The sequence below is a fragment of the Cricetulus griseus genome, chromosome 5 (assembly GCF_003668045.3).
Source record: "Cricetulus griseus strain 17A/GY chromosome 5, alternate assembly CriGri-PICRH-1.0, whole genome shotgun sequence".
NCBI lineage: Eukaryota > Metazoa > Chordata > Mammalia > Rodentia > Cricetidae > Cricetulus > Cricetulus griseus.
The window spans coordinates 182,093,327-182,116,396 of NC_048598.1; the positions used below are offsets into that span (position 1 = coordinate 182,093,327).

General features: G+C 51.1%; 2 long non-coding RNA genes across 6 annotated transcripts; one reads left to right on the plus strand and one right to left on the minus strand.

Annotated features, from left to right (window-relative positions):
* Window positions 1–434: 434 nt before the first annotated feature.
* LOC107979649 lies at window positions 435–18,740 on the minus strand. 3 transcript variants are annotated; one of them, XR_004770283.1, is made up of 5 exons: window positions 18,590–18,740; window positions 18,044–18,163; window positions 3,122–3,264; window positions 1,898–2,165; window positions 435–1,824 (listed from the first exon to the last, which is right to left on the minus strand). It is a non-coding gene; the product is annotated as an uncharacterized LOC107979649 (long non-coding RNA). The 3 variants fall into 3 exon arrangements; XR_003485582.2 differs by lacking the exons at window positions 18,044–18,163; window positions 18,590–18,740 and adding an exon at window positions 10,865–11,010; XR_003485583.2 differs by lacking the exons at window positions 18,044–18,163; window positions 18,590–18,740 and adding an exon at window positions 10,865–11,010 and having other exon boundaries at window positions 1,898–2,188.
* Window positions 18,741–18,825: 85 nt separating this feature from the next.
* Window positions 18,826–22,434, plus strand: LOC103161146. 3 transcript variants are annotated; one of them, XR_004770281.1, is made up of 5 exons: window positions 18,826–19,120; window positions 19,862–19,951; window positions 20,185–20,820; window positions 20,930–21,032; window positions 22,314–22,434. It is a non-coding gene; the product is annotated as an uncharacterized LOC103161146 (long non-coding RNA). The 3 variants fall into 3 exon arrangements; XR_003485584.2 differs by having other exon boundaries at window positions 20,185–21,032; XR_004770282.1 differs by having other exon boundaries at window positions 20,190–21,032.
* Window positions 22,435–23,070: the final 636 nt, after the last annotated feature.

A 23,070-nucleotide genomic window follows, 5' to 3' on the forward strand; every position in this document is an offset into this window, starting at 1 on the left:
TATCTTTCTTATGTCTGGTCTAACATCAAACCAGGCATTTAGAGTAGAATTCTGAGGGGTTTTATTTGGTTGATTTGGGTGTTGGTCTTTGGTTTGGTTTGGTTTTTGTCATTACTTTAAGTTGTTTTGGGTTTTTTTTTTTTTTTTTTTTTTTTGAGGCAGGGTCTCACTATGTAACCCATCCTGGCCTCAAACTCATTATCCTCCTGCCCCAGCTTCCCAAGTTCTAGGATTATAGGGGTACAATTGGCATTTTAAAAAATACTTGTTTTTTTTAATGTGTGTGTGTGTGTGCATTTATTTGAGTATGTGCCATGTGTGTTCAGGTGCCCTCAGAGGGCAGAAGAGGGCATGGAAGTAGCAGCTGTGAGCCACACAGTGTGGGTACTGAACCCTCTAGAAAAGCAGGAAGCACACACTTCTGAGCTGTTTCTTCAGGCCCTGCGCTCTGGTTTTCTGATGAGTTTAACTGAACAGGAATGGCAGTTAAGTAGGATCACAGTCAAGTGTGAGATGCACCTGTAGCCCCAACCAGTTGCTTCAAAGACTTACCGAAGAGAGCCATAGCAGGTCTAAGGCCAGCTTGAGCAATGCAGACCCTTATTTATTTATTTATTTGTTTGTTTGTTTTGTTTGTTTGTTTGTTCGTTCGTTCGTTCATTCATTCATTCATTCATTCAGTACATTTTCTAGCATTTAAAATGATGCTGCTCTTCACTTGTCCTACCAAGCCCCTGAATATGACTTGCATCTGAGAGTCACCTGATGGCCCCACCCTAGAGCTCTGGATGCCTCTGAATGAAGAAGGCGGAAACAGGAGTGGAGGACACTCATGTACAAAGTCCCGTTAGTCCCCTTCCCACCCACCCGTCTTCAGGTGACCTGATATCCCCAAACCAAGGCTTGGGAACGTCATGATGGACTACTGGTGTCCTCAAGTATCCAGGAGACTGGCAGGAGGCCACCATCTCTCCTGCCCCACAAAGGGACTGCTGTGAGGACAGTGAGGAGCCTCACAGAGACTACCTGTCCTGACAGGCTCGGGTTCTTAGGCCACAATGAAGTCACTCTGCTATAGAAATGCAGGCTTTTTCTCTTGAAAAAGGACAGAGTTGAGAGCTTGTGATTTTGTCCCCCACTCTGGCCTTGTACTGAAACTGGCACCGGTGATCTTCATGTATCTACCCAGGCAGCCAGAGTGTCTGTGAATCTCCCGAATCTGAAGAGGCACCACTGCCTCACAACCTGTGTGGATGGCCTGTCTTCCATCACCCAGAAGGGCTCCCCGGGACCACTGCTCAGCTTGTACCAGCTCACGGGCTCTTCAGGCTTCTCCCGACTCCACATAGTGCCTGCCTCTCCAGCCACGGGATAGGAGAGGAGAGAGGGTTATTTCTTTCACGTTGCCTTTAGGGATTGTTCAGATCCAATCCAATCAGTGCTGGCCTGCAGCACCCAGTAGCAATTCCCCAGTGCTCCAAGTGGGGTCCTGGGGCAGAAGGACAGACCTACTGCATCAAGCCTAAGATGGCCAAGTGCTCCGTGCTCTACGGAGCCCCTGGGAAGACTGAGATGCATACAGGAGCCAGTGGGCTCCTAGGGCACGCCTGTAAAGAAGGCCCGAAGCCAGGCTGTCACCACCTGCAGATCTGGCTCAGATACAGTGTCCATGCTTGTACAGAGTGTCCCTCGCTGGCCCCAGCCTCCAGACACCCTGAGCGGAACAGCTTGTACAGAGTGTCCCTCGCTGGCCCCAGCCTCCAGACACCCTGAGTGGAACAGCTTGTACAGAGTGTCCCTCGATGGCCCCAGCCTCCAGACACCCTGAGTGGAACAAAATCAGGGCTGTCACCCGATGGACATCCATCCATCTTCCCCACCATGCGCCTCCACTTACTTGCTGTGTTCCTGCCCTGACAAAAGCTGCGTGACAGCGGCTAGTATCCCAGTGCAACACGGAGGCTTGGGAGGGTGACCCCTCGGTGGTCCTATCCTGTCTCCCCTTCCTGCTTGGAGGTGCATTAGGCCAGCAGACTGCGCTCCGCTTGACCGTGATTCTCAAGCATTGCATTTATCATCAGACAGCCGGGCATTGGTGGCGCATGCCTTTAATCCCAGCACTCAGGAGGCAGAGGCAGGCGGGTCTCTGTGAGTTCCAGGACAGGCTGCAAAGGTACACAGAGAAACCCTGTCTCAAAAAACAACAACAACAAAAGCCATTTATCATCGGAGGATCTGTCTTCCTCCGTGGCGCAGTGCTTCTTAGGGCACACGTGATCTTCCAAACCCCAATATTCAGTTCTAAAATGCAGTCAGCTCCCAATGTCCACAGATTGTGTCAACAGCAAATGTAAAGTATTTGGAAACTTGTGAACATACACACACACTTATCCTTGCTCTTACAACCTAGACAATGCAGTACAGACTTTATTTACATAGCACTCACTGCCTTTGCATCAGGTCATAAGTCAACTAGAGATAATTTAAAGGCCAGGGGAGGGGTGTGAGCTGTGCAAACACTACACCTTTCTTTTTTAAAGATTTTTTAAAATTTTTAAGTGTGTGTGTGTATTTTCCCTGCATGTATATCTGTGTACCGAGTGTGTGTCTGGCACCCACATAGGCCAGAAGACCGTGTTGGATCCCCTGAAACCAGAGCTCCAAATGTTTGTGAACCACCATGTGTAGCCACTGAACCCTAAACCCAGCTCCTAACTACATCTTTTATAGGGGGCTCTGAATATCTGGGGATTTTGATATCTACAAAGGGTCTTGGCACCAATCCCTCAGTAGGGATCTCTCTCCCTCCCTCTCCCTCCCTCCCTCCCTCTCTCTCTCTTCTCTCTCCCTCTGTCTCCCTCCCCCTCCCCCCTCTCTCTCTGTCTGTCTCTATCTCTCTCTCTCCCTCACTTCCTTCCCCCTCTTCCCTCAACCACACATGAATGCATGCACATAAAATAAAGATGCTTAGTGTCACTGACGGCCAGAATTCCCTTCCTGCATCCCCACCCCATAGCTGTCTCAGTGCTGACCTTGCCCCTCAGACAGTTTATTAGGGTTCTCTAGAGGAACAGAACTGATGGAATGAATATATAATATACATAATATATATATGGCTCACAGGCTGTGGTCTGGTCCAGATAAGTTAACAATGTCTGTCTACCAGTGTAAGGTCTCAGAATCCAATAGCTGTTCAGTCTATGAGGTTTGAGGCTGGCTGTCTCAGCTGGTCTTCAGGATACACAGGAATCCTGAAGAAGCAGTCTGTAATGACATGAAGGAGGGGACTTGCCAGTGAAAGTGAGAGCAAGCAGGCCAAGAGCAAGCTTCCTTCTTCCATGTCCTTTACATAGGCTGCCAACAGAAGGTGTGGCCCAGACTAAAGGTGGGGATCTTCCCATCTCAAAGATCTAGGTTGAAAGTGGATCAGTTAAGAAAAAAATCTTTCACGGGTGTACCCAGCTTCTTGTAGTCAAGTTGACAATCAAGAATGGCCATTACAGTCAGGTTGCCACTCTCTTCAGACCCCAGAGTCTGACCACCTCTCCCCTTCTTGCCCACCCAGTTCAACTGTTAGATCCCACACAGTCCGGCTCTTGAGCCGATACAAGTCAAGCTGTATCTACCAGAGCTGGAAATGAACTGGCTACATCGAGCACACGTAACAGCCTCTGAGCCCACTCCTGGCCGCCTGCACTTCCCCAGGTGGGGTATGAAAGAGAATGAGGCCCAGGACCCACAGATACCATCCTGAGATGGTCTCACTCAAGAGCTCAAGAAGGCCGGATCTACTGACAGGACACAGTGTCCTGCAAGCGTTTACTGGATCTGTGGCTGGCCCCAGAAATGCAACAGGTTGTCTCGGTTACTGTTCTAGTGCTGTAAAGAGACACGATGACCAAGATAACCTTCAGAAGAAAGCCTTTAAGTGGGGACTGGCTTGCAGTTTCAGAGGGCGAGTCCATGGCCATCATGATGAGAAACATGGTGGCAGGCAGGCAAGCATGGCACTGGAGCAGTTCCTAAGAGCTCATCTTATCTGACAGATGGAGGAAGAGAGATGCAAACAGGACCTGGCATGGGCTTTTGAAACCTCAGAGCTCCCCACCCACCACCCACCCCTGTGGCACACCTCCTCCAGCAAGGTCACTCCTCCCAACCCTTCTGAAAAACAAACATTCAAATATATGAGCTAGGGAGTCATTGTCATTCAGACCACCCCACAGGGCAAGGAAAGGATTCCTCCCTGATGCTCTGAGGGCTTCTGATTTGCTCCCTTGCTCATCTCTTACAGTGTCTGTCTTCTGCTGCCCTCCTGTGCACACCTACAGAGGCTGGCATTATGCCGGGGCCTCCATGACACCAGCATGACGTTTGCCCACATTGTCCTTCCTAGAAAGTGATTCCCTCCTCTCTTTCTGGTCCAAATAACCTGCACAGGGTCGAGTAAATAACCTTGCTCATCTTCTTGTACCAAGCTATGAGTGGTCTCTAGCGAGCCATGGACAAACTGTCCTGGAGAAGTGGTCTCCTGTGGCCCAGTCAGAGCAGGAGGCAGGGAGAGAGATGGCTTCCTTTCCTCCCAATGGATCCCTTCACCATCTCTGTCCAACATCCTCATCTAGATTGTTAAAGGTTATTCATTTATTTTTTGTGGTGTTGGAGGAACCCATGGCCTGCCACATGCTGGACAAACTCTGCCAGTTAATTGCCACCCCTCGCCCCCATGCAGTTTTATTTAATCTCTAAAGACTGACAGGGCATGTTATGTCAGCCATTTTCCCTGATCTAGAATTCCAGGTTTGGGTGGCAATAGCTAAGGTGGGAGGAGACTTTGGGACTGGGCGTCATGGCTCTGGACAGCCTATCCCATGTTGACTGGTTTCTCCCAAAGTAGCCAACGTGGGTTCATGGTGGATGGACAGACAGGTTCCTTGCCTGGGCAGAATAAACATAGCCTTTGCTGGAAATGTATTTCATGCCACCTCCCCTGCCTCTTGGGGAAGACTGACTGCAGTGGTCACTGTGTCTGAGTCTCAGGGTCCTGGTCTCAGGCCCTAGCTGCTCCTCAGTCACTGACAGGATGGCTGGTCATCACATGGGCAGACATGGCCATACCTTCCTCCAGGAAATTAGTTCAAAACTCAACAGCCAGTATCCAATTGCCTGTTAAAGAGTAACTTACACCCCATATTACATTTGAGCCTGGGAGTAAATATCCAGGGGAAGTGTTTGTTCTAGTGGGTGAACAAAGCATCCTTTGTCCATTGACTGCACCAGCACCAGGCTCTTGCCTGACAGGATCCAGCCGGCTGAGTCCTAAGGAATGCTTAGCCTCGTGGTCTTACAGATGGGCTCATTCCACAGGCCTTTTCTCTCACTGGAGTGGGGGGCTGATCTGGCTGGCACATGGTCAAGGAGACAGGGAGGTGTTTCTCTCTCCCTGCCAAGATCCATTGGGCGAGCAGGGGGTAACACAGTGGAGGTGGGGGTCACACCAGGGGGATTTGTCCCCATTTGGCAGCAGTTGTCTGTTTATCTGGAAGGAATCTGAAGGAAAGATACTGGTGACCCTTAAATGGACCCAGGTAAGCCCACCCCACCCCCACCCCCACCCCCGGTTCTCTGCACGTCCCAGAGCTGGACCGTGGCTGCTCCTCCAAGTCTCTGAGAGAACTCTGTTCAAGCACACCTATTCTGGGCCCTAGCCTAGAGTTCAGTTCCTGGAGTGAATCTGGTACATATTGTCAACAGAAAGCCCCTCAGGTGGCTTCAAAGTAACAGGGCAGAGGGGAGGAGACATGAAGGAGACAAAAGAGAAGATGGGCCATCAGTTGATAATTGATTGCTACACGAAGAAGGCTCTTCATAGGCTCTGCTGCTTCTCAGGAAAAGCTCCATATGGAAACTCAGCAGTGCCTGACTTTCCCCCTAAGCACAGTATTTCAAACACACCCTCAAAGGCCACTGCAGAGGCTGAGAAGACCGCTGGTAAGATTTGATAGGGCTGAGGCTAGGCAGGCAGGGATGCAGGCCCAGGCGGCAAGAAAGACCCACCATCTCCCCGTGTCTGCAGAGAGGGATGCAGGCCCAGGCGGCAAGGAAGACCCACCATCTCCCCGTGACTGTGCAGAGAGGGATGCAGGCCCAGGCATCAAGAAAGACCCACCATCTCCCTGTGACTGTGCAGAGAGGGATGCAGGCCCAGGCATCAAGAAAGACCCACCATCTCCCCGTGTCTGTGCAGAGAGGGATGCAGGCCCAGGCGGCAAGGAAGACCCACCATCTCCCCGTGACTGTGCAGGCAGAGATGCAGGCCCAGGTGGCAAAAGCAAAAGCAAAAACATTGGGTGGACAGCTGTTACCTCTTTTTCAAGCCACATACTCTGCTCTTGCTGGCAAAACCACAGCCATGTTGGAGGCTGGTAACTCAGACCCCCTTCTTATGGTTCACCCTCCAGGCTCTTTGCTTTAAGACTGATGGAACTGTAGCTGTGCTGCAAGCCCACCAAGCTGAACAGCTGCCCAGATAGCAGCGAACAGAGCACAGAACTCCAACTGTTTAAAACAGATCATGAGCCATTACGCTCACACGTCACCAAAGAAAAATGTCTGAACATTTAAAAAGGTTAGTATTGTGAAAAATACAAAATAAGAAAGGAAAATAAAAAACCTTGAACCTTATTTATGTACTGAGCAAAGCCAGATCTAGTGAGCAAGGCTAAATTGCTTGACTTAATGAATACCGGTGAGCGGTCCCAGCCGCTAAGGGTTCCTGCAGCCGAGCCTGACAACCCAAGTGAGGTTCACACGGTGGAAGGGGAGAACCACTCCCCAAAAGTTGTCCTCTGAGCTCCACTCTAGTGCACCGGCGTGTTCATGTTTGTGCATGTGTGTGCATGCACACACAAATAATAAAGAAAACAAAATCATGCAGACAGCTAGTGAAATATAGCAGCAAATTAATGTTTTCTGCAGTGGCATCTTGTAAGTCCACTGGTGAAACAAGATGCCATTACCGTTTTAAACAGATCCTGGGAAGAAGAATTTTTAGCAAAGTACAAAATGAAAGCATTTTTTTCTATTTAGTCTTGTAATTCTTTGCCGTGAAATGGCTTTGGGTGTCAGTTCTGTTTCAAGTAATAGAATTGGCATCTGAGTGAGGAAATGTAATTTGGATTATAAAATTCTTGCTTTAACAAAATGTCTTAAATAGTGAAGAAAAAAAAGCTTTGTGGTAATACAGCTAGCCTGGCCAGCTCCATGGTCAGCTGAGCAGCAGATCGGGGTCATAGGAACCCTCAGACCAACTCCAGAGCTCTGAGGGAGGGGACACCTCCTCTGGGGGATCCAACAGTGTGTGAATGTCAGAAGGAGAGGGGAGGCTGGGCCTGCTGGCATCAGTGCCCCTTACCGGCTGAACACCTGTGGCTTTGTGTAGCTAGTGTCCTCCAAGGACAGTGAAACAAGGTAGTCACATGGGGCCAGCCCTGGGGAACCAGGCCAAGAACATCCTGGGGATGGCTTTAGCCTGGTCAGCCAGACACCAGAAATGGAGGCAAGTCAGCTGAGGGAGGCCCATTTCAGAGACTGAAGCAAGACCCATGATCTGGCCCCTGAGTTTAAAGCTTTTAGTCTCTTCAGGCTGGCAAATGGTAAGCCAGCCTTGAATAGGGAAGCAGGTGATCACCACCCGGCACTACTCCCCCTGCTCTTCTGAGGGATGCCTTCCCTAATTAGCACCTTGGCCCCTTTGACCAAGATGGGAAACCTTGCATGCCACACCCTCACCCAGCAAGCTTGGCCTTTCTGTAACAGCATATGGCTGGCTCTGACCTGTGTCCTAGAGGACAGACACCCAGTAGAGAGGCTACTCCAAGCTTGTGAGGTATGAGGATTGGCATTTCCCCCGTAGGAGTAGGGGTGGCAGCACTTGGGTGTAGCTGGTATGGAAATGGGTTAGAGTCAATATTCTGCAGGGCAGGGCCAGTTGGGTAATTGCCCAGCTTGGCAAATCTAGCCCAGGCCAGCAGAGGAGCCTGGAGGGAGGAGAAGGAGAACATATGGCTGGATAGTATACCTCAATAACCCCTTCAGGTCTCAGAGTGCATAGTCATCAACTCTCAACCCCCAAACCCAACAACAGCTGGGATCACAGCATTCCCCAGCTTCCCTAGCCGCCGTGGGGCCTGTGGCCCTGACCGCCACTTCTTGCTGGCCAGTCAAGCCTGCTCCTCCTAGGCTTCTCCCAGACCCTGAGCCAGTCACTCATCCTCTCAGAGCCTCAACCTTCTCATGGATAAATTGGGGTCATTGCTGCAGAGGACACAGCTGTAGATGAGGCCCTTTGCAGCAAGGGGCGGGTTCTAAGTCAGTCCCATATATTAATACAAGAGCTCCAAGAAGGATCTGTAGAGGGGATCACATGTACACTGATACCACTTGATTTAAAACTTAAATATATTAATCTGGGTGGTGGTGGTGCACACCTTTAATTGCAGCACTTGGGAGGCAGAGGCAGGTGGATCTCTGAGTTCAAGCCTCGCCTGGTCTACAGAGTGAGTTCCAAGCTAGCCAGGACTATACTTGAGAACCTGTCTCAAACAAACACCACCACCAACAACAACAACAATAAAAACCATGCAAATATGTAAGTAATATAAAATGAACCTCCCCCCCAAATAAAACAGTGAAGTATGCCATGATACACTATGAGATCAGATGGGACTTAAGCAAAAATGAACTTTAAATTTATGGGCAATACTGCAATTTTTACAAAACTGTACTCAAGAATTACTGTGCGATTTTATTCCTTCATTCCATTTACTTTTTCTTGTTGCCATTTTCAGATAGGATCTTGCTATGTGTAGCCTGGGGATTTCCTATGTACCCTGGGCTATCTTTAGCCTCATGGCTGTCCTGCCTCAACCTCCCCAGTGCTGGCATTATGGGTATGCAACCATCAGGTCCAGCTTCCTGTGTGATTTTAGCGAAAGAAAATGTAAAATAGCACACTCTTGTAAGTTTGCAGAGAAAATGCTACCCTTAGAGTCTGATAAAAGCCACCTTACTGCCACCCTGGCTCCTCTCATCTCTGAGCCTCCAGTCAAAGTCAGTCACCCATTTAAGAAGCAGGCCCAGCACTGCTGGCATGCTGACCCTGGGCCAGCCTCCCTTAGGGAGGGTTCCTCCCCAGCTGGGTCTGGAGGGATCCTGGCCCCGTGGGAGTTTCTGGAAGAGCCAGACACCAGGGATTAGCTCCAGCAGGTATTTCTTCTACATTGGGAAGACCCCAAACCAGCTATCATGTTTTCCATGCCAAACACTTGGGTGTTTCCCTCAAAAGGGAAGATATATCAGATCAAAGGGAACAAGATGGGAAAATCCACAACAAACCCAAAAGGGGTCAAGCAAACTGATCTCCAGAAGCAAAGAGGTAACAGAAAGCAGAGAACTCCAAGTGTCTTTCCAGATGCCTGCCACACACTCATGGCCTCAGCACTTACCTGACCCTTCCTGCCTGCTGTGCTGTTTACAGTGCCTATGCGAGTCCTGCAGGTAGACCTCCCCCATGGGTAGCCAGGCTTTTCCCAACCTTTCCTCCAGGCCCAAACTCTCCGGCCAAGTGTATCCACCATCTACCCCTTTCCTGTGGGCAGAACCAGCAGTCACTCCCAGAAGGCTACTCCAGGCCAGACCCCACAACCCATGGGCTCCTCACTCACCCAAGGCCTCTGGTGGCCTACTCAGACTTGCCACCTTAGTCCTAAAGATCCCACTGTGACTAGGAATATGTGTGACTGTAGGTTAGCCTATGGCATGTCAGTCCCAGAAGAGTACCAGGAAAAACAAATTCCAAGGCCACATTCCCAGGAAACCTCACGTGCTGCCCAGTGATCTCTGAGCTGAAGAAGCACAGGAGGATGCTGAGGAGAGCCTGCTGAAAATGGGCACCAGGATGGTCACAGGTGAGGGATGGTGCCAAGGTGGTGGGTGGGAGTAGGGTGCCTGGAGCCAGTCCAAGGCTTGCAATGGCCCCACCACAGGGCATAGGTTGAAGAGGCTGCCTGGCAGGCCAGAGGGAATCAAAGTAGGAGGCAGGTGGCGCCCAAGAGCAGAGATGTCCCCAAGAGGGCAGTAGAACGCCAGTTCCTAGGCCAGGGCCTGCCAGAGACCTAGCCAGGAAAAGAAAGTTCTGGACCCCAGACAACAGCATCGCAGCAGGTGGTCCCGGCTCCTGAGTCAGGCTAAAAGTCCTGTGGTTGCCTCCCCCTTCCAGACATGGCCTTCCAGCCTGGCCTGTGTGGCAGAAAGATGAATGACAGAACACTATACTGGGGTTCAGTCAAGGGTGAACTGTACTTTTAAAACTCTGTCCTCCCCTGCAGACCAGTCAGTCAGCAAGGCAGTGTAGTACCATATGACAATGAACTTAGGTGACCTAAGTCCCTCAGGACACGACGGTCTGAGATAGGTGAGGAGCAGGAGTTGGAAGTTCAACTTAAAATCAGGGACTGCTGCCCTGCTGCCCCGCTGCCCTGCTGCCCTGACCATTCCAGAAGAGAGAAAGAGAACCCGGGATGTGCAAACCGTGGAGGGCTGCACTCTGCAGGAGGGAAGGCCCTAGGAGCCAGCAGCAAATGCCACTCTTGACAGCCTGCTGCAGCCCCCCCCCCCCCGATCCATGCTCAACTTCTGCTGGCAGGTACTCATGGAGTCCTTCCTCTCCCAGCCCCACCCAGATGAGGCTAAAGGTGAGCCAGGCTCAGGGATGACCCAGGAGCAGAAGGAAGTCGTCACCCTTGCTGGGAGCAGGAAGTGGTTATCAGATCCAGAGAGTGTGGCATCACAGGGGTGACCTCACCAGCAGGGATAGGATGCCTCCTCAAGCTTCCCAGCAGCCAGCCCTGTGCTCCCCTCTGTCTCTCTATCCCTCTGTCCTCTGTGTTGTGCCCCACCCTGAGCACGTGGCTGAGAAGAGCTGGGGAAGGACCCTGCCTACTCTAATGGGCATCACAGTGTGGGGTTCAGAGCTGGCAGGCAGGGCCTGGGTGGCTAGGGGGTGGGGCCATGCTTGGGACCGCCCTGGGGAAAGGTTTCCCTGAGTTCTTGGTGATGTCTCCATTGGGGCTTTTCGGGGCTCTGGGCCAAAAAAAGATTCCATTATGAACTGTAAGCTTTTGTGAATGTGGAAGGCTTGTGACCACTTTGACTTTCTTTTCCTTTCATTAATTTTTTTTTTTCCCCTACCCAACTACACATACAATGGAAGTGGCTCTGGCCTCAAGGTCCTTGGGAAGCCAGGCTCCCAGACCGGAACCTGAGTTGAACAAACAAGTTCCAGGGGACATGGGGAGGAGGACCTGGCGAGAGCCTGGCAGAGTCCCTGGGCACCTAGAGTCAGTCCTTTCCATGAAGTTCTTAGACATGTCACTGGTGTACCCTGGTCCATCCCTGCAAGCGCCTGCCTCTGTGTTCAGAGAGGAGGGAAAGAGGCTGAGGCCATCTGGCTTGGGAGGAGACTCAGAAGTGCCACTTAGGGGAGCTTGGTATGAGGGCTGCCCTGAGGCCTGACCCTGCTTCCATGGTGGGGTACACCAAGGACAGCACAGGAAGCAGACTTTGCCCTTCCTTCCAGGCAGGGGCAGCCTCCTACAGCCTCACTGTGCGTGAGGACACCTATCACGGGATGGCAGGAAGGGACCGAGTGTCCCCTCAGTCTCTCCCTCAAGGCCCATGTGTAAGCCATCTGGGGCCTTCATCCCAGTGTTCAGCTTTGGGATTCATTGTGTCTCCAGAGCAACCCAAGGCACCGGAGATCCGGAAGTGCGCCCAGCCCTAGCTCCCACCCCCACCCCACCCCCCCACCCCGATCTTACACAGGAAGCATCTGGGCAAACAAGATAGGCCGCACACGGGTGGTCACAGAAGCCTGGGGGAGGGAACAGGCCAGCTGGGTCCACAGCTCTCACTGAGGCCCCCAGGAATACGGTGCTGTGGAGGGACTTTAGTTGGGCAAGGACTGGAGTTCATGGCATCTCTCTCTGCCAGGGTGTTAGATGAGTTGTGGTTCTGGTGAATTTTGATGAAGCAAGTCATCCCATCATGAGGCGGTACTGACACCATCACCCATGCACACTCATGCTTAAAGAACTTTATCATGAGCCCACATCACCTCTACAGCCAGAAAATAACAACAGGATACTTCAAAACCAATAAAGTGACAGTCCCCAAGCCCAGCGGGCTGCAGATGATATCGCACCGGGGCAGAGTTGAACTCCCAGTCAGGTCAGTGTCCAGATGCTCCAGGCCACCAGCCTGACAAGTGTGGTGACCTTGGTGACCAAGCCTCATGGGCCTCCGGGGAGGCTGCCAGGTGACTCAACCTCTTCCTACAGCCCTGTAAATAGCCTGATCCATCCACAATGAGGTTGTGTGAAACTGCCTCCGCCGGGAAGGGCAGGGATTTTTGTTTTGTTTTGATTTTTGTTTTTCAAGACAGGGTTTCTCTGTGTAGCAGCTCTGGCTGTCCTGGAATTCGCTCTGTAGACCAGGCTGTCCTTGAACTCACAGAGATCTGCCTGCCTCTGCCTCTGCCTCTGCCTCTGCCTCTGCCTCTGCCTCTGCCTCTGCCTCTGCCTCTGCCTCTGCCTCTGCCTCTGCCTCTGCCTCTGCCTCTGCCTCTGCCTCTGCCTCTGCTGGGACTAAAGCATGAGCCACCACACACACAGCAGGAAGGGCGGTTTTAACTGGCCCAGAGCCCCGAAAAGCCCCAATGGAGACCTCACCAAGAACTCAAGGAAACCTTTCCCCAGGGCGGTCCCAAGCATGGCCCCACCCCCTAGCCACCCAGGCCCTGCCTGCCAGCTCTGAACCCCACACTGTGATGCCCATTAGAGTAGGCAGGGTCCTTCCCCAGCTCTTCTCAGCCACGTGCTCAGGGTGGGGCACAACACAGAGGACAGAGGGACAGAGAGACAGAGGGGAGCACAGGGCTGGCTGCTGGGAAGCTTGCAGAGGCATCCTATCCCTGCTGGTGAGGTCACCCCTGTGATGCCACACTCTCTGGATCTGATAACCACTTCCTGCTCCCAGCAAGGGTGACGACTTCCTTCTGCTCCTGGGTCATCCCTGAGCCTGGCTCACCTTTAGCCTCATCTGGGTGGGGCTGGGAGAGGAAGGACTCCATGAGTACCTGCCAGCAGAAGTTGAGCATGGATGGGGGGGGGGGTGCAGCAGGCTGTCAAGAGTGGCATTTGCTGCTGGCTCCTAGGGAGCCTTCCCTCCTGCAGAGTGCGGCCCTCCACGGTTTGCACATCCTGACTCCCTTTTCTCCCAGGAAGGTAGGGCAGGAGCTGGGTTTCCCACTGAGTAACCAGGAAAACAGAACTTTCAGGGGGCATTTTCTGTTTAATAAGGGATCAACCTGAATAGAACTCAACTCAATACCTTTCCAGGTAGGCAGGCTAAGGCCAGAGGAAGAAAAGCCGGAGTCCTGATTGACCAGGAAAGCAGTGTAGCTTCAGCCTGGGGAAAGATCACAGGTGCTGGTGTAGCCACAGTATCCATGAGCCCCACCCACACTGCCTTACTCCCCCAGCAGGAAAGCAATGGTGGAGGGTTGGACAGAAGTAAGTGGGGAGGACACCTGTGGCAGAAGAGGACAGACAGGAGGATGCTGGAGCAGTGCTCCATGTCTGCAACAGCCCTGGCTCCAAGCTGTCACCCAGGATCAATGTGCTCAAACCACTCTACTTAGGAGGTCGGTTAGACCTGGCTTCTCCTCAGCTGCTGGGGCTGGGGCTCCTTCCTTGTGCTTCCACAGGGAAAGGCCTCAGGGACAGAAAGGCCTGGGAGGCACAGCAGGAGGGTCAGTCAGGCCATCAGAACCCAGCTCTGCTTTGCAGAGCCTATTTTAGCCCTTTATTCTGGGACCGACTGACAGACTGACAGGCAGACTTGCCATCCTCATGAATCACCGCAATGCCCAGTCTGGAAGGTCCTTGTGGCCCAGAAGAAGAGGGAAGGAGCTGGAGAAGCTGCTGATGGGAACGTGAAGGCCAGCTCCTAAGAAGAGCCTCCAGAGCTGCTGGGACTAGCTGGAGCGTCTATTTTTACAGGCACGCTTCCTACTTCTTTTCCAGTCCTAGGTAAAAGCTGATGTCAGGAGTCCTGGAGTTTCTTTTTCCTGAGAAGCCAGAGGCAGTGTGGCAGCAGAGTGTGTGGTTCCTAGAGGGAATCATCTTGCTGCAACAGAGCCTTGGGGCATCACTGCTCCTCAGGGCTGACCAGGAAGACTGAGGAGGATGCTCTGGCTTCCTCCCACCTCCAGCTCATTGTCTGACACACAATCTGACTAGAAGGAACTAGAGAAGAAGGAAAAAGGGCCGGGGAATTGGAAGGAAGCTGCTTGGCTTTTGCCTTTTATTTATTTATTTATTTATTTATTTATTTATTTATTTTATGTGCATTGATGTTTTGCCATGGTGTCCTATCCCATGGAACCAGATTCACAGACAGTTGTGAGCTGCCATATGGGTGCTGGGAGAGCAGTCAGTGCTCCTAACCACTCAGCCATCTCTCCAGCCCCAGATTTTTCTATAGAATGTTCTAGAGCACCTATAATTCAACACTCAGTAAGCTGAGGCAAGAAAGTCACTGTGAATTCAAGGCCACCTTGAGGTCTGGGCCAGCAGGGCTATGAGAGTGTGAGAGTGTAATGTCATGCTGAAAAACAAGCAAATAAACAAAACACCGGAGCTAGAGATGGCTCAGCAGTTCAGGGCAAGCTCTGCTCTTGAAGAGAACCCAAGTTCAGCTCCCAGCACCCACACTGGGTGGCTCACAACCACATGCAGCTCTAGGGGATACGGCAACAATTTCTTTTGGCTTCTGTGAGCATTTTCGCTCATATGCACATGAGAGCACACACACACACACAAACACACACACATACAAACAGACAAAACTACACACACATACACACAAACACACAACATACTCACACACAAGCATACACACACACACACAAGTAAAAATAAATCTTGAAAAGATAAAACATTCTGAACACTAATTCTTTTGTTGTTGTTGTTGTTTTGTTTTGTTTTTGTTTTTCAAGACAGAGTTTCTCTGTGTAGCTTTGGAGCCTATTCTGGCACTCGCTCTGGAGACCAGGCTGGCCTCGAACTCATAGAGATCTGCCTGTCTCTGCCTCCTGAGTGCTGGGATTAAAGGCGTGTGCCACCAACGCCCAGCCCGAACACTAATTCTTAAGGCCTAGACTTTGGGTTCAGAACCCATGCTTGTACCCAGCTGGCTGTCTCTCACGTCCAGTCTGAGGAAGGTATCAAACTCCCCAGCCTCAGTGTCTTCCCTTGAGAAGCAGGAGTTTTGGGGGAGCCTCCTCTCAAATGGGCCATGGCCATGGCAGAAGGCAGCTTTGACTCCTTCAGACACCAGTACTGACACCAGCTCTGGAAACTTCCACTAGAAGGTGAGAGGTCTTCGGGTTCAGGGGCTCACCTTAGGGAGACAGGACAACTCCCCAAGAGGCACAACAGGCCCATGGCGAGGTCCACAGATAAAGTTTTATTTCTCCTGAATCAGAAGAAAATAAACTTTTAGGCTGAGGAAAATGTTTTAATGTGTTTAATGTTTTAGTTGACATATTTGTCTTTCTATTGTTAAGTACAAAATCTAAGAAGCCGTTGGGAAAGCAGAATAAAAATCACAAAGGAGGTACTCACACATGTTACTCATTGCCAAACCTCACCAACCCAAAACTACCTGTTATCTAACCTGAGTGACTGGGTGTTAGCCAGTCAGTTATATCTCCAGGCTCCTATCCCTGTCCCCTTTACAGGAACGGTAACTAAAAAACAAGCACTCTGATTTTTGGGTTGTTTCTGCTCTGTCAGCCTTTCTCTGTCCTTAAATCCAAAAACTCAGGGCACTGGCACACTTGCAAGTTTAATTTGATGAAATCGAGTATGGCTACGTTCTATCATGGGAAAATAAAGCCAACTGAGATCTTGACACTTAAATTTGTTGTGACTTTGGATTCTGACAGCAGATGAGTCTGCTGTCTCCAGTGAAGTCCTCTGGGCTCCTGGCCCACACAGGAACCAATTAACTGAACCTGGAGGGGTAAGCTGCCCTGCCCTGCCCTGCCCTGATGTGGACATTGAGTCACAGGGAGAATGGGGCTGTCTGGGAGCCACAAATGGGGAATCCACAGTAACATGGAGCCCACTCATCTCCACACCAAGCACTGCCTCTCGGCCTGGTCAAAGGTGGACGGGAATAGCAGCACAAGCAGGCTACCTCCATCTTGGATATGCTGCCCTCAGAGAAGCCCCACAGAGAACACTGTGACCAAGACCACTTTCAAGGTCAACATCGCCAGCCACAGACTTGACCATGGGAAGCCTCAATGTGCTCCTGGAAACCTTGTCATGGGCTGGAGAACCAACCAAGTGAGGCTGCCACGGGGTCCTGACAGCTACTGGAGGGGAGGAGAAGTTGGGATGGGTGGTGGGGGGGTAAAGGACTCTTTGAGCCAAAGGAATTTGGGATATGTTATGAGATGGCCCCATCCTTACTGGCCCCCTCCTCAGTCCCCTTTGTCTCTGTGATTAAAACTCCATCAGGCAAAGTAGAGCCTAGCATGGTGGAACATCCCTGGCTCAGTTGTTTCCCACTCAAGGCCTGGGGGAAGGGTATGAGAGTCAAAGATTGATGTGGTATGAAGACATTCCAAACTAGCTACACACAGGTGCTGAGTGGCTGAACCTCCTCAGGTACCCTTGCAGGCAAGGGCAAGAAGACCCACTGTGGAGCAGCCAAGTGTGTAATTGGAGCTCCCAGAGCGCCGAGCTTCTTCTCACCTGCCTCAGGATGCTTGTGTGTGTGAAAAGGCACCACCTGGTGACAATACTAAAAACAAGGCCCCACATCGGGCAGTGGTGGCGAGCACCTTTTATTCCAGTACTTGGGAGGCAGAGGCAGGTGGATCTCTGTGAGTTCGAGGCCAGCCTGCTCTCCAGAGCGAGTTCCAGGATGGGCTCCAAAGCTACACAGAGAAACCCTGTCTCGAAAAACCAAAAAAAAAAAAAAAAAGGAAGAGGACCTTCTACCCCCACCTCAGCCCACAGCTGGCTCCATGCCAGGCGGGGCTTTAAATGTAAAAGCCTGCCCTCCTTTCCCGAGAAGTGGCCCTCCTCCTATCATCACCACGTGTCCCTGAGTTAACTGACCCCGTCAACAGTTTTCCTATCTATCTGCAGGATGATGAATCAGAGGGAGGAGCTGGAGTGTGTCTGTACTAGAAGGGCCTCCATCACTTTATCTCAGTGGCTAATGACCTACTAACTGGTCTCTGGAGACAGGTTCAGGCCAGGGTAGGGCTGAGTTATAGCTGCATTGTCCAGGGACAATGGGATGTCCAGGGAATGGCTGACCAAGGCCCTGCCAGCCTCCTCCTCACAGTTCATCTTCCCACACACTCGTTGTCTCACACTTTGTACTGTGCCTTTCTCCTGCAGTGGGTTAACAGGCTTATTCTCAGTCAGATGGGGACAGCCTGAGGTCAGGCCCTTTACTGCTGGTCCTCACACGCCCAAGTGCAGGTGTTTACAGGACCCTGGGGACCCCACCCAGGCCAATCCATCCTACCCCAAGACCCAGACATTACCGTTTGGCACTTAGAGTATGCAGGAGGAGCTTGGCCTGGGCCGGGCTGGGAGTGGGAGGCTCCCAGGACATCTGGAAGCCATCACCTGCCTCTCCCATGCATAGTAGAGATAGCAAAGTCTATTGGTTGGGCAGATGTGCGGCTAAGCTATGTTCTCAATGATGGATCTGGGAGGAGGCAGTGGTCCCTGACCACCCCCATCACCACCCCCCACCCCGACACAGACACCATCCTCTGGGGCCCACACTTAGCTTGTTCCAGAGTGTTTGGAGTTGCTGTTTGTGCTGGAATGTACCTCGGTGGTTTGTGTGGAATACAGCTGTTAAATACCCAGCTCAATTTAAAACAAACCTTATTTTCAGAATCGTGCGCCCTTCTTCTCTAATGTGGGTGCCATCTCTTAAAGGACCAGGTCCGCTAAGATCTTAGGGTGGAAGCAGAGGTGGTGGCCCATGCCTGTAATCCTAATACCTGGGACGTGGAGGAGAGAAGGTCAGAAGTTTAAGCTGTCTTTGTTGACATAGAGAATGCCAAGCCAAGCCTGGGCTTCATGAAACCCTGTGTCAAAAAGGCACAGAGTGAGGGAAACCAGCTGGGCAACCACTGTCCTTTGTCACCTCCCAGGGAATGTGGAGGTGACAGGGTATAAAAGAGAGGCAGGGAAGAAGGACTCAGAAGGCTTGTTGCCAAGGAAGCCATCCCCCCTGAACACCAAGAAGGCAGCGTCCACCCTGGAGTAGTGGGGCTGGGTTTCTTAGCAGGGCCCAAAACAGGCCCAGGACCTGCACAGGATTTCCAGATCCCCAGGGTCCTCTGCCTTAGTCTCCCTCCGTTTCCTAGATTCTAGGAAGATCCAGGGGATAGCAGTGGCCGAGCTCCAAACAGAGGTGTACTCACCCAGCAACTCTGGTCAGCTCATCCCCTGAGGCTGATCAATCACACAAAGCTGGTTGAAGTTTCTGAGTTTGTGTGACCATAGGGGGATGAGGAGAGGAGGTTGAGGGAGCTGGCAAGCCCCAAAGGTCACATAGGCCTGAGCCTCACAAAACGTCAGGAAATGAAGCTGAGCCACAGAACCAACACAGAGGGACGGACGGCCTGGGGCTATTGAGGAAAAATAGGGAGTAGCTGGCTGAAGCCCAGATCCTGGCCTCTCTGCATAGCCCTAGGCTTTGGCCTTTTCCTGTCTGAGCACTTTTGGCTGACCTGCCTCCAAGCTGGACCACCACTGGCCAGCTCTCATGAGCTCCAGGAGTTGTATGCTGTGACTATCCAGGAGCAAGCCTGCTCCGCGGTGGAGACGTTCAGACCCAGAAAAGCTCTGGGGAGAATTAGTAGCAATACTGTGAGGACACATTCTGAGGTTGTATCCTCAGCCTGGGAAGCAGGGCTGAGGGGACAGCTGTAGATGAGCAGTCAGCATTGCAGGTGAGTCACAGGGGACAGACTGAGCTCAAAGAGAGTGGGGGCTGATCTAAGAGAATGTGAAGAAGGGACCCTGTGAACCCAGGGTGGAGGGGAGAGGCTGCAGAAAAAAACAGGGATATTACCATCCTCCTCCCATGATGGTCTCTCTATGCACCGCCCCGCCTGCAAATACTAGAGCATCAAAAAACAGCAGTGGTGGCTGGGCCTGATGGGACTGTCCTGTGGGATGGGTGGGCCTTAAAGAGCAGGGGAAGGGAAAGGCGAGGGGGAGTGGAAAAGGACGGGAGTTTTGGGCTCCTGTAGTAAGGACAAGGAGAGCTGCTAAGGCAACCCTACCTTCAGAAACACACGCAGACCATGCCCTCACCAGGTGACACCAGGGACGTGGACACCACCCTCCCACTAGTGCCTGGACCCAGCCTAGGCTAGGAGAGTGGGGGAGCACACAGTTTTCATTCAGGACCCCAGAACAGAGGGGTAAACCATTTTTTCCCAGCCTCAGATAGATCTGCACAAAGTGGGCATGCCTGCAGGACACTTGCCAAGCCCCAGAACCATAGATGGTGGGTGCCACGTGGATGGTCTGAAAACACCCCAAGCCGCTGTTGTGTCGGCCACCTCTTAAGTGTGTTTCCTAGACGCTTTCTCACAGTTCCGAAAGGCTGGCTCCTTGGTGATGTCCCAGGGAGCCCCAGACACCAAGAGGCCAGCACTGGTTAATAGACCCCTTTTTTATTTCAGCTTCATCAGCTAAAAGTGATTTCACACAAAATAATGTGTCAGAGATAATTGCTCCTGGGAACAGATCCCAATTCCAGCCCGCAATCAAAGGTAAACGTGCCCATTAATGATTAAGCCTCTACCCAAGGAACAGAGCTCTGGAGCAGCCCAGAAAGGAGACCCCTCCCCCAGGGGCCTGGCAGGGGCCCAGGCAGCCCTGCCTAACAGGAACTGGTTCCTGCCCAATGGGAATAGGGGACGATCCTCCATTGAGGGAAAGCCAAACATTGTCTGATTCCAGCACCCTAGACGAGGGAAAACAGGTTTTTCTTTGTCTTTTGTAGAGCAGGTCATGGCTGCCACTGGGTTTGCACCCACCTGAGGTCAGGATGAAGGTTCCGGAAGCAGAGAGACAGGTCCTGCTGCTACAATCCTCCCCTGCACTAAAGGGCTTCCTCAAGAAAGGTCTCTGAGTGCAGAAAGGGCTTGAGACATAAGGAAACCTGTACCTGGTAACAGAAAACAAATGTGAGAGCTGGGTGTGGTGCACACCTGTAATCCCAGTACTGGAGCGGCAGAAACAGCAGGAGAATCCAAAGCTCAAGGGCACCCATCCATCACTGCCCACATAAGGATATGGCCAGGATAGGTTACCGAGAGGGAAGAGAAACAAGGCAGGGAAGGGAGGAGGAAATTCGGGGGTGGGTGGCTTAAATGGTAGGAGGATGTCCCCCACTATAATCAAGAGTGTGAAGGCAGAAAGGTCTGGGCTTCTGCAGCAGCAATTCTGATATTTGACAGGTGTACATTTGTACCCCAGGCTGGCCTGGAACTCCCTAAGTGGCTGAGGGTGACCTTGAACTTCTGATCCTACTGCCTTCATCTTCCCAGTGCTGGGATTAAAGTTGTGTTCCCCATGCTAGGTGGTGCTGCGCTGGGGACCAAGCACAGCGTTGTATCCTGGGCAAGTGTCCTAACAAGTGAGCTACCACCTCAGCTCTGTCGTGTTTAGTTGTTTTTTAATATTTATTTTTATTTTATGCATATGTGTGTGTGCTCAAGTACATGTATGTGCACATATGTGTTCAGGAGCCCTCAGAGTTCAGAAGAGGCAGGGATCCTCCTAGAACTGGAGTTACGGAGGGTTGTGAGCCACCTGTGGGTCCTAAGGGACAGAGCCTGGGTCCTCCAGGTAAGTACTTTTAACCTTTTAGCATCTCTCCAGCCCCCACTGTCTTGTTTTCTTTGAGAAAAGCTCTCACTCTGAAACCATGCTGGCCTGGAACTCACCGTGTAGAGCGGGCAAATTTTGACGATCTTCCTATGAATGTCTCCTGAGGTCAGGGGTTACAGGCATGAGCCTTTTAACTATAAAAGACTTTGTCATGTGATGTCACTTAGCCTCAGTTTCTTCATCTGTAACTTGGGGACAGGATTATTGACCTCAAGGTCATAAGGAGGCCTAAATGTGGTGATGCACATAAAAGCTTTAGTAAATGCAGCCTTGTTTCTAGTAGACACTCGGAAAACTGCAATAACTTTGTATCACAATTGTGACAGGGAGGTCTGGTGCTTTACAAGACCCTTTTCCAGTCTTAACCTCCTGCCACATCTTGGTATTTGTTTGTAGGTTGACAGCAGATAGGATTCATGGTCAGTATTAGGGGCTGACTGCAAAGAACGGAAACCATAACCTTGTCAGGGTACAAGTACACTGTCTTCATAAATAACAGGTCTACCAACATATAGCACACATGCCACAAAACACATTCCTTTATTACTTATTACTTATTTTATTTTTTTTGGGGGGGGTTCAAGACAGGGTTTCTCTGTGGCTTTGGAGGCTGTCCGGGAACTAGCTCTTGTATACCAGGTTGGTCCCGAACTCACACAGATCCGCCTGCCTCTGCCTCCCGGGCGCTGGGATCAAAGGTGTGCGCCACCAACGCCCGGCTTATTATTCTTTTTAAATGATAATATCTTTATTAGTCATTCATTGCTTTTGGTTTTTAGAGAAAGGTCTTTTTGTTTTTGTTTTTCAAGACAGGATGCATAATATGCCACCATGCATACATTTGAGGATTCCTTATTTTGATTATGGGGATAAAGCCAGGACTTCAAGTATGCTGAGCACACATTCTATCACTAAGCTGTCTCCCCAGTCCCAAAAATGTGCCCAAAGTGTCTAACGGGGTCATTTTTATTATATTCACCATGTTGCTGTAATTATCTATCACCACTCCCTAACCCCATCATTTTCATCACTGGCAAAAGCAATTCCACACTTATCAGCACTCATCCCATGCCCTCGATACACAGTCCTTAGCAACTGCTAACCTATTTTCTGTCTCTGTGAATTTGTCTTTTCCGGATAATTCATATAAATGGTGTTATATAAACTATGGGAGTTTTGCTTCTGTCTGACAAAATGGTTTTTTTTTTTGTTTTTGTTTTTTTTTCTCCCCTGAAACAGAATCTCTGTGTAGCCTCGGTTGTCCTGGAACTCCATCTGTAGACCAGGCTGGCAGTGAACCCACAGCAATCTGCGTGTCTCTGTCTCCCAAGTGCTGGGATTAAAAGTGTGTGCCACCACTGCCTGGCTCTTTTGTTTTGTTTTGTTTCTGAGGCAGGGTCTCTCTTTGTAGCCCTGCCTGGCCTGGAACAACCCGGACTGGCCTTGACCTCAGAGAGATCTTCCTGCCCCTGCCTCCTGCTAGGAGTGCTAGCTCAAAAGTGTGTGCCGCCACGCCTGGCCAAAAGCCAATTCCAGAAAGTCAGTTCTCTCCTTCCACAGAGGTCACTAGAGATTTAACTCAGGGAGTCAGACTAGGCAGCAGACATCTTGACCCCTCAGCCCTTTCACTGGCCCATAGATTTCATTACAACATTTTCATAATGCTTTGTTTTTGTTGATCATTCCCGCTGCATCCTCCAACCCTGAAGTAAGTATAAGTAAATACTAAAGGTCGAAGGGCAGCATGTATTTGCTAAATTTCTACTGAATCAGAGTGTACATTGAGAAAAGGGCTCACCATGGAGTTCCCTAACATGCTTGTCTCGGATTCCTCCTGGACAAGTGCTAGGAGCCCCAGAAGTTCGTTTTTCCGTCGTGTACTGGCAGAAAAGAGCTGGTAGAGAGTTTCCAAGACGGGCTGTGCGTCTGAAAGCATCTTTTCCCTAAGTAAAGTCTGAACATCCAAGGTGTAGTCTGTGCTAGAGAACTGACATAC